Below are 11,555 nucleotides of genomic sequence, written 5' to 3' on the forward strand. Positions count from 1 at the left end.
CACCTCGCCGCCGTTTGAGGAGTTCGCCGACGAAGCCCGGTCTGGCTCCAGGGAGGGTGGCGGCGGGGCATCTCTCTGCGAGGCGCGCGGGCGCGGCAAGCTTGGGCGGGATCGCGGTCGCGACTCTGGCTCGGGCTGGTGAGGCTCCGGCGGTCCGAGGGGTGTCGCGGCGCGGCGGGGGGCTCGCTCCGGCGCGGGCAGTCCGAGGGGGCGCGGGATCTGGCGCTCCAGCAGGGGCGCCGTCAAGGGGAGGCGCGGATGCGTGCGGGCGGGCGTCTCGCGCGGTCTGTGCGTTGTGTGCGGCACAAGTCGGGCGCGTGGGCGGGAGGTGGTTCGGCTCGGGAGGCACCGGGCAGGGAAGCTCGTCAGGCGGGCGTGACGCGAGGAGGAAGCCATGGCGTTTCATTCGCAGCTTGAGGTGCTGCTGCTGAGGGTGCTGCGCGGTGAAGCTTGGTGGTCGGCGTTGGAGAGTGCAAGGCGCAACAGGAACGACTCTAATGATCTCCACGCTTTTAGGTGGATCAGATCTGCGGGCCTTCATAGGGATGTGTATGTTCCGGGCGAAAGCCTTGACCCGACTTTGTCGGTGCCGTCGACGGCGGCGCTTTCAGGCGTCGTTTCCCTCCTTGGAGGCATCATTGTGGAACTCATCTTCTTCTATGTGGGGCTCGTGTTCTCCGGGTGAAAACCTAAGCTCCAGATTTTCCGAAGCGGGCGACGGCGGCGCCTTCATCGTTTCCCTCTTGAGGGCGTTGCTTGGGAGAGTTAGCTTGTGCTTGGTGCGTTTGGTTTTCTCCTACGTCGGGTTTGGTGGATGTCGGGGCAGCGGCCCCGGACGGCTGATGAACGCCGAGGCGGCGGCCTCGGAAAGTGATGCGCGGTGCGGCTCCATGGGGCGGGGCGGTGGCTCGGCCTTTACTTGGGTGGCAATCTTGGGCCACTTGGGTGGCAGGCTTGTCGGTCCGGTCGACGCGTTTCAGAGGGGGCGGTCTGACTTTGCGTCAGGGCGGCGACCCCGGATGTGATGCGACGTTCGTGGTCTGCGAGCGGTTGCCCTGAGCAGCGTGGGCTGCGGGTAGCTGGGTCGCACGACGTTGCTGCTCGAGCGGAGCGGTGGTACGTTGGGGCGGCGGCCCCGGAAGGTGGTGCCGGTTAATTGCGCTGGGCGCGACGGAGCGGTGGATGTCGGGGCGGCGGCCCCGAGAAAGTCACTATGGCGTCCAGACTTCTGTGGCAACGATGATGGTGGGAGCGATGTCGGCGACGCGGCAATGATTGCGATAGTCGGCTCTTCTCCGGCGTGTCCACGATATTGCCTCGGTTTGTTTGTTGCTGTGGAGTCGAAGCTGCGGCGGCGAGGCCCTGTGGTATACGGTGACTGGTTTCAGTCTATGGGAGTGGGCCCGGCCCTTGTTGTTTCGGTTTTTGTCCGGTTTTCCGTAATTAACTGGTCAATTTTTTTCTGCTTAATTAATAGATGAGGCAATCTTTGCCTCCGTTTCGAAAAAAAAAACAATGCGAGGTGCTTCAGCAACACGACCTACTAGGGCCTGATTAGTGATTACGAGACATGTATGTACTCCTACTACATGGGCTGACCAAAGGGATTGAATGCCAGCTTAAACACGGTGTCCTCTCGCGAGGAGCCACGGGGGGCCTAACCGAATGCCAATAATGCCATGCTCATGCACGCTTAAACACGTGGTGTTTTACGCGTGATTCATCGGTCAATGCGAGACTATGTATGTAGTACAAGACAGACACATCTGGCAACGATGTCCGCAAAAAATACAGTAGTACTAGTAGACACAATCCGCTGCACTGCAGAGCGGTGACCGCGAGACCCAGCAGCGCGCCCGTGGCCCTTTACAACTCACCGCGATCACACCGACAGTTTTCCACCCGCCCGCCCCGCTCCGCCCCTGAACGCAACCAAAATCCCTGCCGCTTCCCTTACCTCCGGCCCCGCGAGCACGCACGTGAAGAGCAAAAGGAAGAGCGCGCGCGCCATGATGCAATTGCGAAGCTCGCTCGCGGTCGTGGTCACGCGGCCCCCCGCCCCCCGTGGTCTGCTTTCTGTTCCATCCACCCGCGCGTGTGCGTGCTTGGGCGGGCGGGCGCGGCAAAGTTGACAACCGGCCATGCCTGCCTGCGGTCCGTGCCCTACAGGCGACACGGACGGGCTAAATTTCGTGTTTTTGACCTTTTTCTAAAACCTATTTAAAATTTGACCCTAGTTTTAAAAAATTCGAGATCGGATCATTTTACTACCGCCAAAGACCATGACGGTAGGGTATAACAGCCTACCGCCAAGGTCCCTGACGGTAGAGTTGCATGCCCTATTGTCAAAAACTTCCTGAGTATTGGATACAATGTGTGCTCGTGCCTACCGTCAAGTATCTTGGCGGTAGGGTTGTGCAGGCTACCGCCAACCGGGCCAATTCGGTTGGCGGTAGCGATGTTTCCTACCGACAATGTCCCTGGCGATAGGCTGTTAGACCCTATCGGCATGGACTCTGTCGATAGAAAAAGGATCAGATCTTATTTTTTTTTAAGATAGGATCAAATTTCAAATAGGTTTCAGAAAATGGTCAAAACATGAAAATTTGCCACACAGAGGTCGACACGACGCCAGCTCTCCGGCCTGTGCAGACGTGGCTTTGATTCATCCGGCCTTCAGGCCTCGAATGGCGGGCTGAGAACGTGAGATGCCCGCGTTGGGAATTTGAGTCCGATCGGGTCAAAGCCCGGCCACCACTGGACCGTACTATGCATCGTCAACGCAGTACCCCTTGGTGCGAACCTATGATTCAAGTCCTGACGTTCGTATTATTTTTGAATTAATTTCAGGATTTCGACGATGTGCTTTTAGTAGAAGGAGATGTTTTCGTCGATGACGAGACACTTACGATGATTTCGTAAATCTCAAGATGATATTACGGTTCAGTGTCTCGAAGGTGCTCATATGGGTAGGGTGTGCATGTGTGCGTTCATAGGAGTGAGTGTATGTGCGTATGTATGAGTGTTGAGTCTGTACCGTGTTAAAAAACGCAGTACCCCTTGGTTAGTTATAAGAGCATCTGCAGCCGGACTTGGCAAATCCGACCCCTCAAACGTCTGTGGTGTCCACGGACAGTGACCGGTCACGCCTCAAAAAATGCATTCCACATCCGGATATCTCAAATTATAAATCTCAAATCCATATTGTTAGATGCAATGTGATGATCTTTAAAGAGAGCTCGTCCACTCGCCGTGGCCATGTTCGACAGCCGGCTGCGTTCCCCAGAGTATTGGCCCAGTTGCCGGTAAGGTAGAGTAGGGCATGGGACACGAGCCGGCTCACGGGACTCAAGGCGCCGCCGTCTCCCATGCCCTACTCTTCCCCGTCGGAGTCCGGAACCAGTTGGGTGCCGGTGGATGTCAGATCGATGATAGATCCGTCCTGGAACGAGCCGCCGACGTCCACTACGATGCGATTGCGCCCGAACTGCTGCACCATACGGGGCGCCGGAGAATGCGACTCCGCCTCGCCGACGTCCACCGTCGCGAGGGCTGACACCGCCTCCTGCGCCCGCTGCCTCGCACGGCGGGCATGCCATGCCATGTTCTCGTCGGACGAGGCACATGGTGCATCCCGATGCTCGGCTCGCCAACAGAGGGGTTGCGCGTCCGCCATCGGTTCGGATGCCAGATGGACTGCACCACCTCCGGTGAGGCAGCGACGACATCCCTAGCACCGGACCCATGCGCCATTTGGGCAGACGCAATGGATTCCCGATGGAAGAAGTCCGAGCATTGCCGTGCACGGTCCTCTTCCCGGGCGCAGCGGAGTGTAAGTCGGACGACCATCTCCTCCTCAGGGCCGCGTTGGATGAGCTCGGGGTCGACGGATCTGGAGGTGAAGGAGTCGGATCCGCTGCTCGCCATGCCGGAGACGGCCAGACGACGTTGGAGACGAGCTTGGGTGGCGGAGGTGAGTGGAGTGAAGTGACTAAGGTTTGGTCCATCGAGCGGATGGGGAGGAATATATGTGGGATAGAGTGGGCCAGCGTGGGTTGGGTCTGACGTGGCGGGCGTGCCCCATATCCGCCCCATATTTCCTCGGTATATGAGGGGTGCCAGTCAGCCCGGGGGTTTGAGGGCCGTTTGAGGCGCGCATTCGGGTTAAAATTTTGCGGCTGGACAATGACCGGGCGCCCCGCCCGAGCGTATGAGGTGGGTTTGAGGCGTCCGGCTGTAGATGCTCTAAGAAGTAAGAGCATCTACAGCTAAGCGCCCCAAACCCGTCTCATACGCCCGGGCGGGCGCGCGATCATTGACTGGTCACGATTTTTCGACCCAGACGGCTCCCTCAAATAGGCCTCATACGCCCGGACTGATCGGCACCTCTCATATCCAGCCCAAATGTGGGGTGGATATGGGGGCGCCCGGACGCGCCCGCCATGTAGGACTAACGAAGGGGTCCCATGTGGAATCGTCCGGAAACCTGGCGGTCTGGCGACTGCCTCCTCCGTTGCCGCGTGGCGCCGCTCTGGCTTGCCGTCTAAGACCAAATCCGCCTATTTAACCCGGCATGCGTCCCGCAACCCTAGCCCATCCACCCCCACTTCGCGCCGCCAGTCTGAACCCATCCACCTCCTATCTCTCCCGCTCTGCCCACGCTCCGACACTCCTCCATGGTCCGGAGGAAAATCACCTACCACACAATGCTTATGCTAGAGCGCTGGTACGAGATCCAACAGGAGATCTGGGCAAGGGAAGCCGCGTGCGTCGCCTGCATCGCTGTCGGGTGCCTCCGGACTCGCAGGAGTCGGAGGAGGAGGAGCAGCCGGGGGAAGAGGAGGAAAAGGAGCTAGCTCCATTGGAGGTTGAGGAGGCGGAGCAGCCGAAGCAGGAGCTGTCGGACTTCAATATGGAGCAGGTGAAGGCGGAGTTCGCCGTCGCCCAATCGAAGGAGATGGTGGAGGAGCAAGCCTTCCTAGAGCCCATCTAAAATGAGGCCCATGTGGAGGCCAATCGGGCGTACCTCTGGCAGGAGCAGGCGATGTCCGACGCGCTCTTCGTCGAACTGAACACGGAGATAGAGGAGAAGGAGGCCGAAGCGGAGCAGCCAGAGCTGCAGCTGCCGCCCATGTTGCCAAAGCCAGGCACAGAGATCGTCGACATCTCCGACGATGAGTAGCTAGGTGATCGACACAGTACGTAGGTTTACTTCGTTTGCATGTCCTTGTATGAATTTAAGAATCTAGTATGAGATGTTCGGATGCAATTAGTAAAATTTGAGGCATGCTCGGTCATTGCCCGGGCTTGTCCGCTGGCGTTTGAGGGTCCATATTTGACATATTTGGTTGTAGATGCTCTAAGACTATCCACAGTCGGACTTGCAAATCCGACCCCGAAATGCATACGGACGCGACCGGGCGCGTCCACGGACAGTGACCGATCGCGCCTCAAATATTTGATTCTGCAATCGGACATCCCAAAAGTAGAAAGCTTAAATCCATATTATCACATGCAACATGAAACCTAATCTAAACATAGCTCGCCCAGTTCGCCGTGCCCATGTCCGGCGGCCAGCTGCGCTCCCCAAAGTGTTGGGCCGGTCGCCAGCAAGGTAGAGTAGGGTATGCCCTACTCTTCCTCGTCAGAGCTCGGAACCTAAACGGTGTCGATGGACGTCAGATCGATGATGGACCCATCTTGAGATGAGCCGGCGACATCCACCACGACGCGGTTGGGGCGCCCGGATTGGTGCACCATACGTGGCGCCAAAGAATGCGACTCCGCCTTACTGACGTCCACCGCGGCGAGGGGTGCCGCCGCCCTCCCGCGCCTGCTGCCTCGCATGACAGGCACACATCACCATGTTTGGTTGGACGACACCCATGCTGCGTCCATGGCCTTGGCGCCAATGGTGGGGTTGCGTGTCCGCCACCACTTTCGGACGCCAGACGGACATCACCGCCTCGGGTGAGGCAGCGACGACCAACCTAGCGCCGAGTCCATGCGCCATTTAGGCGGACGCAATGGATTCCTGACAGAAGGAGTCCGAGCGCTGCCTTGCATGGGCCTCCTCCTGTGAGCGGTAGAGCACCAGCCGGTCGGCCATCTCATCCTCGAGGCCGCGTAGGGTGAGCCCGGGGTTGACGGATCTGGAGGTGATGGACTCGGATCCGCTGCTCGCCATGCTGGAGAAGGCTGAAGATCGTCGGACGAGAGCTTAGGTTGCGGAGGGGAGTGGAGTGAAGTGGCTAGGGTTTGGTCCGGCGAGCGGATGGGATGGAATATATGTGGGGTCGGGTGAGCCAGCGTGGGCCGAGTCCGACGTGCGAGACGTGTCCGGGCGCACCAGGGCACCCCATATCTGTATCATATTTGGGCTAGATATGAGAGGTGCCGGTTAGTCCGGGTGTTTGAGGCGTCTGATGAAGTCGAATTTTTGTGACAAGTCAGTGACCGGAGATGCTCTAATGGTCACTGACTTGTCACAAAAATTCGACTTCGCCGGATGCCTAAGACGGGTTTAAGGCGTCCGACTGTAGATGCTCTAAGTATAATCCGTGCACACTGAATTTATTCAGTACCATGAGGGCATATGTTCACAGATGCTACCGCCGCACAACAAGTGGGTGCATGAAAAAAGAAGCGAGCTTGAACATTCTCGTAATTCTTGTTAGAGTATATGTTACGGTAGGGATTTGTTAATGTTGATTGTAATTTCTGTGTACGATTTCTATCTTAAATCTTTAAAAGTGGCTTCTTGCCTTGAAGGTACGTCCTTTGTATATATTCATCCTCAATGCTCAATAATACATGATATCGGCCGCAAATTTCTATACCTAACTTTACCATAATGTGTGTGACGTGCAACGTGCTGCCCCTAGGAGGTCGATCTTTAAGGGCGTGTTTGATAGCTTGCATTATGTTCAGCCATGTCCGCTGGATGCAATTTTGGCATGTTTGAATGCCCGAGTTGCATCAAAATCTTGGCTCGCGCGAACGTTAAAGCATCTCGAGTTCTGGTTATGAGGAACACTTGAAATTGGCCGTTTTTCTAAAGTCAACGCCAGGCGATGCAACTCGAGGCACATGGGTAGAGGCTGCTACACACGTGGTGTCATGGGAAACCGCGACCATCTATTGGACCTGAGAGCCCCTTGTTGGTTCGGCAGGGGGGAGGCCGCGTTGCACAAAGAGCAGACGAGCGTGGGGCAGCACGACAGAGATCACACAGGCAGTTTTACCCTGGTTCGGGCCGCCGCGAGGTGTAAAACCCTACTCCTGCTTTGGTGGATTGATGATGGAAAGGTGGTGGTGGAGCGCAGTACACTTGCCTGACAAGGGCAGCAGTGGCTACGCGCGTATGGGGGTGTGAGTTATCCAACCTTCTAACCCTTTCTACGGTTGCCATGGGCCTCCTTTTATGGGTTAAGAGGTCACCACAATGGCAAAGTAGTTATTATGCACTGATAAGATAGCAAACAATGCTATCATACCTAACTCTGCAGGCTGACAGGGTGCGTTAAATGCACCGCTCAACGTCACATCGCTGGTTGCCCGACAAGCCTTGCCGGGCTGCCTTGCCAGCTCCACACCTGCTCGCTTGAAACGTTGCAGGACGTGTGTCATCTGTAGGCATTTCCTGTAGAGAAAAGCTTCCATGTGGCGAATGGCTGCCACTGAATCACTTTGCGGCTTGACACCATACTGATTGACGATGTGGGTTGTGGCAGAGTAGTTGGTGAGGTGTTTTTGCCTCCGTGAGCCCCATCAGGCTCTGTCGGGGTGCTTCGAACGCCTTCTTCCGGGGGTGGACCCATCCTTGTCGAGCTTGCCTGCCCGGCAAGGGAGACTTTTCTCCTGGTGGTTTTGCTTCTCTGGCTTGACTTTGGTCCTCTTGATCTACACGCTGGTCCTTTGATGCTCTTGGTCTCTTCCTGCATCTTGGCTTGACCTTGGTTTGTCCGTGCACGAGTCCGGGGAAAACATATAACCCTGTCCATTTTCCCCGACATAAGCCCCCGGGCCTGAACCACACGTGTCGCGTGGCACGTTGGGTTATGCCCCAAACAGTGCGCAGACATGTGGCAGGAGAGGGTTGTGCACGCCGGTTTGCCATGGCGACTAGTCAATCCAACGTCCACTTTGTGCAATTACTGCGCGTCGTGGAGTCATGGGATTGTTGTAGTTAAGGTAAAACAGTAACTTTCTGAAGCGTCGCGCCCCTGCCCTGTACTTCCCCCTTAAGAGCAGGGAAAAATAGAGCGGCACGGTTCACCCATCTCTTGCCCCACTCTCCCATCTTCTTCCTCCGCAATCCAAGCGACAGTTCCTCCTCTCGTTCTCCCGTTCGCCGCCGCCCCCCCGAATCCCTTCTCCTTCCGCACCGCCGCTGCCCCTCCCCTGAATCCCTTCTCCTTCCGCATCGTTGCTGCGGAAATGGGGAAGAAACCCGCAGAGAAGGGAAAGCAGATGACCGCGGCAAAGGAGGCCAGCGCCAAGGGAAGCAAGAGGGCGGCATAGCTGAACAAGAAGCGGAGTGAAGACGTCGTCTTCATCCCATCGACCTTGAGAGGCCCAGTCCTTCAAGCGAGGTACATGTACCTATGGGGGCAGACCGTTCCAAAAGGGCATGAGGCGCCCAAAGTTTTTGCGACAGGAAAGGAAGGTCCACCGGATTCATATCGATTCTTCTGAGCCTACTTCATCTGTGGCCTCTGTCCCCCTTCTCTGAATTCTTTGAGGCGATCATGAATATCTATGGATTCCACCTCCTTGACTTCACGCCAAATGCAATGACGACCATGGCCATCTTCGCGCATTTGTGCGAGAACTTTGTCGGAGTCAAACCCAATGTGGATCTGTTCCGACATTATTTCGTCCCGCGGCTGGAGACCAAGGGTCACCACTCCGGGAACATTAGCTGGATGCCGTGGGTGGTAAGGAAGATCTAGGATTACATCCCCGGGAACCAGTGCGAGAGGTGGGATGAATGTAGAGGGGATTGGTGATAGATTCAAGATGAGGAAGCCCTCGAGTTTTGTGAAGCACGGCAGGAATGTGTTGAGCGCAGCAAGGATTGGAGCGCCAAAGGTCTCACTGAAGATAGGCTGCGCCCGACAATCAACAGGATTACCCGTTTGAAGGCTGCCGGGCTAACCATCGAGCATGTGGGGGCAGATTTTCTTCTCCACCGTATCTCGCCGCTGCAGGAGAGGGACACACCTGCCTGACTGTACGGGGACGCTACTGATAGGATGAGGCTGCTCCCTGGGTTGGCCAACAACTTGTCATTTTATGGCCATGGCTGGTTGTGCGACCAATTGTTTGGGCGCTTTGAACTATTCAAGCTTTCGGCAACTGTTATCCCTCTGAACATTAATTCTGCCTAGGACCAGATGCTGAAGTGGATGCCGGACTGCAATGCCGAAGGGGTGGCGAGCACCTGGAAGCTACCCACCCTGGATGAAGAGCTCCAGTGGTCGAGCACCCTGGTGGAGAAGGCCACCAGGGTTGAAAATGGGATGTACAAGCGCACCTCCTCGGTGGAGGTGGCTTACATTTTGAGGAGGCTCGAGGAGCACAACCTGCCTTACGGAGATAGCGAAGGGCGCAAAGGCCAGAAAGGGCAAAGGGAAGGCTGAGGATGACAGTTCGTCCCACAACGGCAGCGAGGCGCGGGCCACGGAAGGGGCTGCCGGGGAAGAGCTTGCCGAGGATAGCCTTGCCGGGCTAGAGGCCCTAGCCACGGCAGCAATGAAACTTCAAGAGGAGGAGGATGTGGGCGAGGTGGAGGAGCTCAATGAGGAGTGGCTTGCGGCTGGACCTCAAGCCCCCGAGCCGAACCTGGACCAGCGCACCCGCAGACGTGCTGCCAACCCCTCTAATCCGGCGCCAGCCGTCAAGAGGGTGAAGAAGACCACTGCCTAGGCCACCAAGGGCGAGGTGGCGTGCTGCCAATCTCCTCGCCTTGCTCGGGTGGACTCCAACTCCTACTCTTGCTCGAGTTCCTCGCAGAACTCGTCTCCCCCGGAGCCACGTCGGGCAACGGAGCTGCCGGGGAGTTCTGCCCTCCCATCTTCGAAGAGAAGAAGGGAGTCTCTGCCTCCCATGGAGTTTAATTTGAACTCCATGCTTATTGAAGAAGAGTAAGAAGATTTTTCCTGCCCTCTGTAAGTATCTTAGATATGCTGGATCACTTTTACTAACCGACCTTCCATTTTGCTGCTGCCGGCAGGGAAGCAGAGGAGGACGCGAGAGCCCTCATTTACCGTTCATGGAAGAGGTTCCGCCGTCTCGGGTTGTTAACGGGCGCGGGGAGTTCAGCCTTGGGGGTTGATGCATAGGATCTCGTGCCGAGCCCCCAGTCCAGCCTTCGGCCTGGTGGTGGAGATTTGGTCCCGTCCGCCGGGGGCGACGGGGACGACCTCCCTATTCCCTCGGCCGGAGGGGGAGGTGAGTCGACGCAGGGCGAGCCCCTCCCCGAGGAACATGCTTCCCCTGCCACTCGAGCCGAAGAGACCCCCATGGAGCCCTTCACGAACGAGGTCACACAGAAGGCTGTCGTGACTACCACGGAAGAGGGAGAAGTTCAAGGCCCGGCAATAGACGTTGCTGGGGAAAACGAGGTTCCCGCCTGGTAGACTTCTCCAGGTACTCCACATATTTCCTTTTTCCTTTCTTGTTTTGATCGTTTCTCCTGATATTTTCATTTGCATAAAATTTCTGTTTCTTGGAGGTAGTGGACGATATCAGAAGGGTTGCCGCAAATGAGGCCGTCGAGATCGCCACCGCAGAGGGGCAGGACCTAGCTTCCGGGAATGCACATGGCTCTTTGGCGGTGGTGGAGCACTCTTTGAAGGACGTTCCGGTAGAGGGAGTGGTCATTGAGGTGAAAATTCCCCTCCAGACTATGGACACACTCCCCTCCTCCGGGACCATCACTGAGACTCCGCCACCCTCCTCGAGCACACTGGCCATAGTGTCATCGCCGCCTAGAACTGGAGCCCCCGATCTGTCCCTGACGACAGGCGCGGAGCTCGATGAAGAGCCTCAACGCCTCCTGGCTCTGCTTTATCAAGGGGCTGGAGTGTTGGGGAACATTGCAGAAAATTAAAATATTTCCTACGGTTTCACCAAGATCCATCTATGAGTTCATCTAAGCAACGAGTCAAGGGAGAGAGTTTGCATCTACATACCACTTGTAGATCGCGTGCGGAAGCTTGCAAGGTGATGATGTAGTCGTACTCGACGTGATTCGAATCACTGATGACCAAGTGCTGAACGGACAGCACCTCCGCGTTCAACACACGTACGGGACGGGAGACGTCTCCTCCTTCTTGATCCAGCAAGGGGGAAGGAGAGGTTGAGGAAGACAGCTCCACCGGCAACACGACGACGCGGTGATGGTGGAGAGGCAGTACTCCGACAGGGCTTCGCCAAGCACACAACGGAGGAGGAGAGGTGTTGGGGAGGGGAGGGCTGCGCCTTGGAGGGTGGTGTGGCTGCCCTCCCCTCACCCCTCTATTTATAGGGGGAAGGGAGAAGGGGGCCGG

Source organism: Triticum dicoccoides, chromosome 3A (genome assembly GCF_002162155.2).
Source record: "Triticum dicoccoides isolate Atlit2015 ecotype Zavitan chromosome 3A, WEW_v2.0, whole genome shotgun sequence".
Classification (NCBI taxonomy): Eukaryota; Viridiplantae; Streptophyta; class Magnoliopsida; order Poales; family Poaceae; genus Triticum; species Triticum dicoccoides.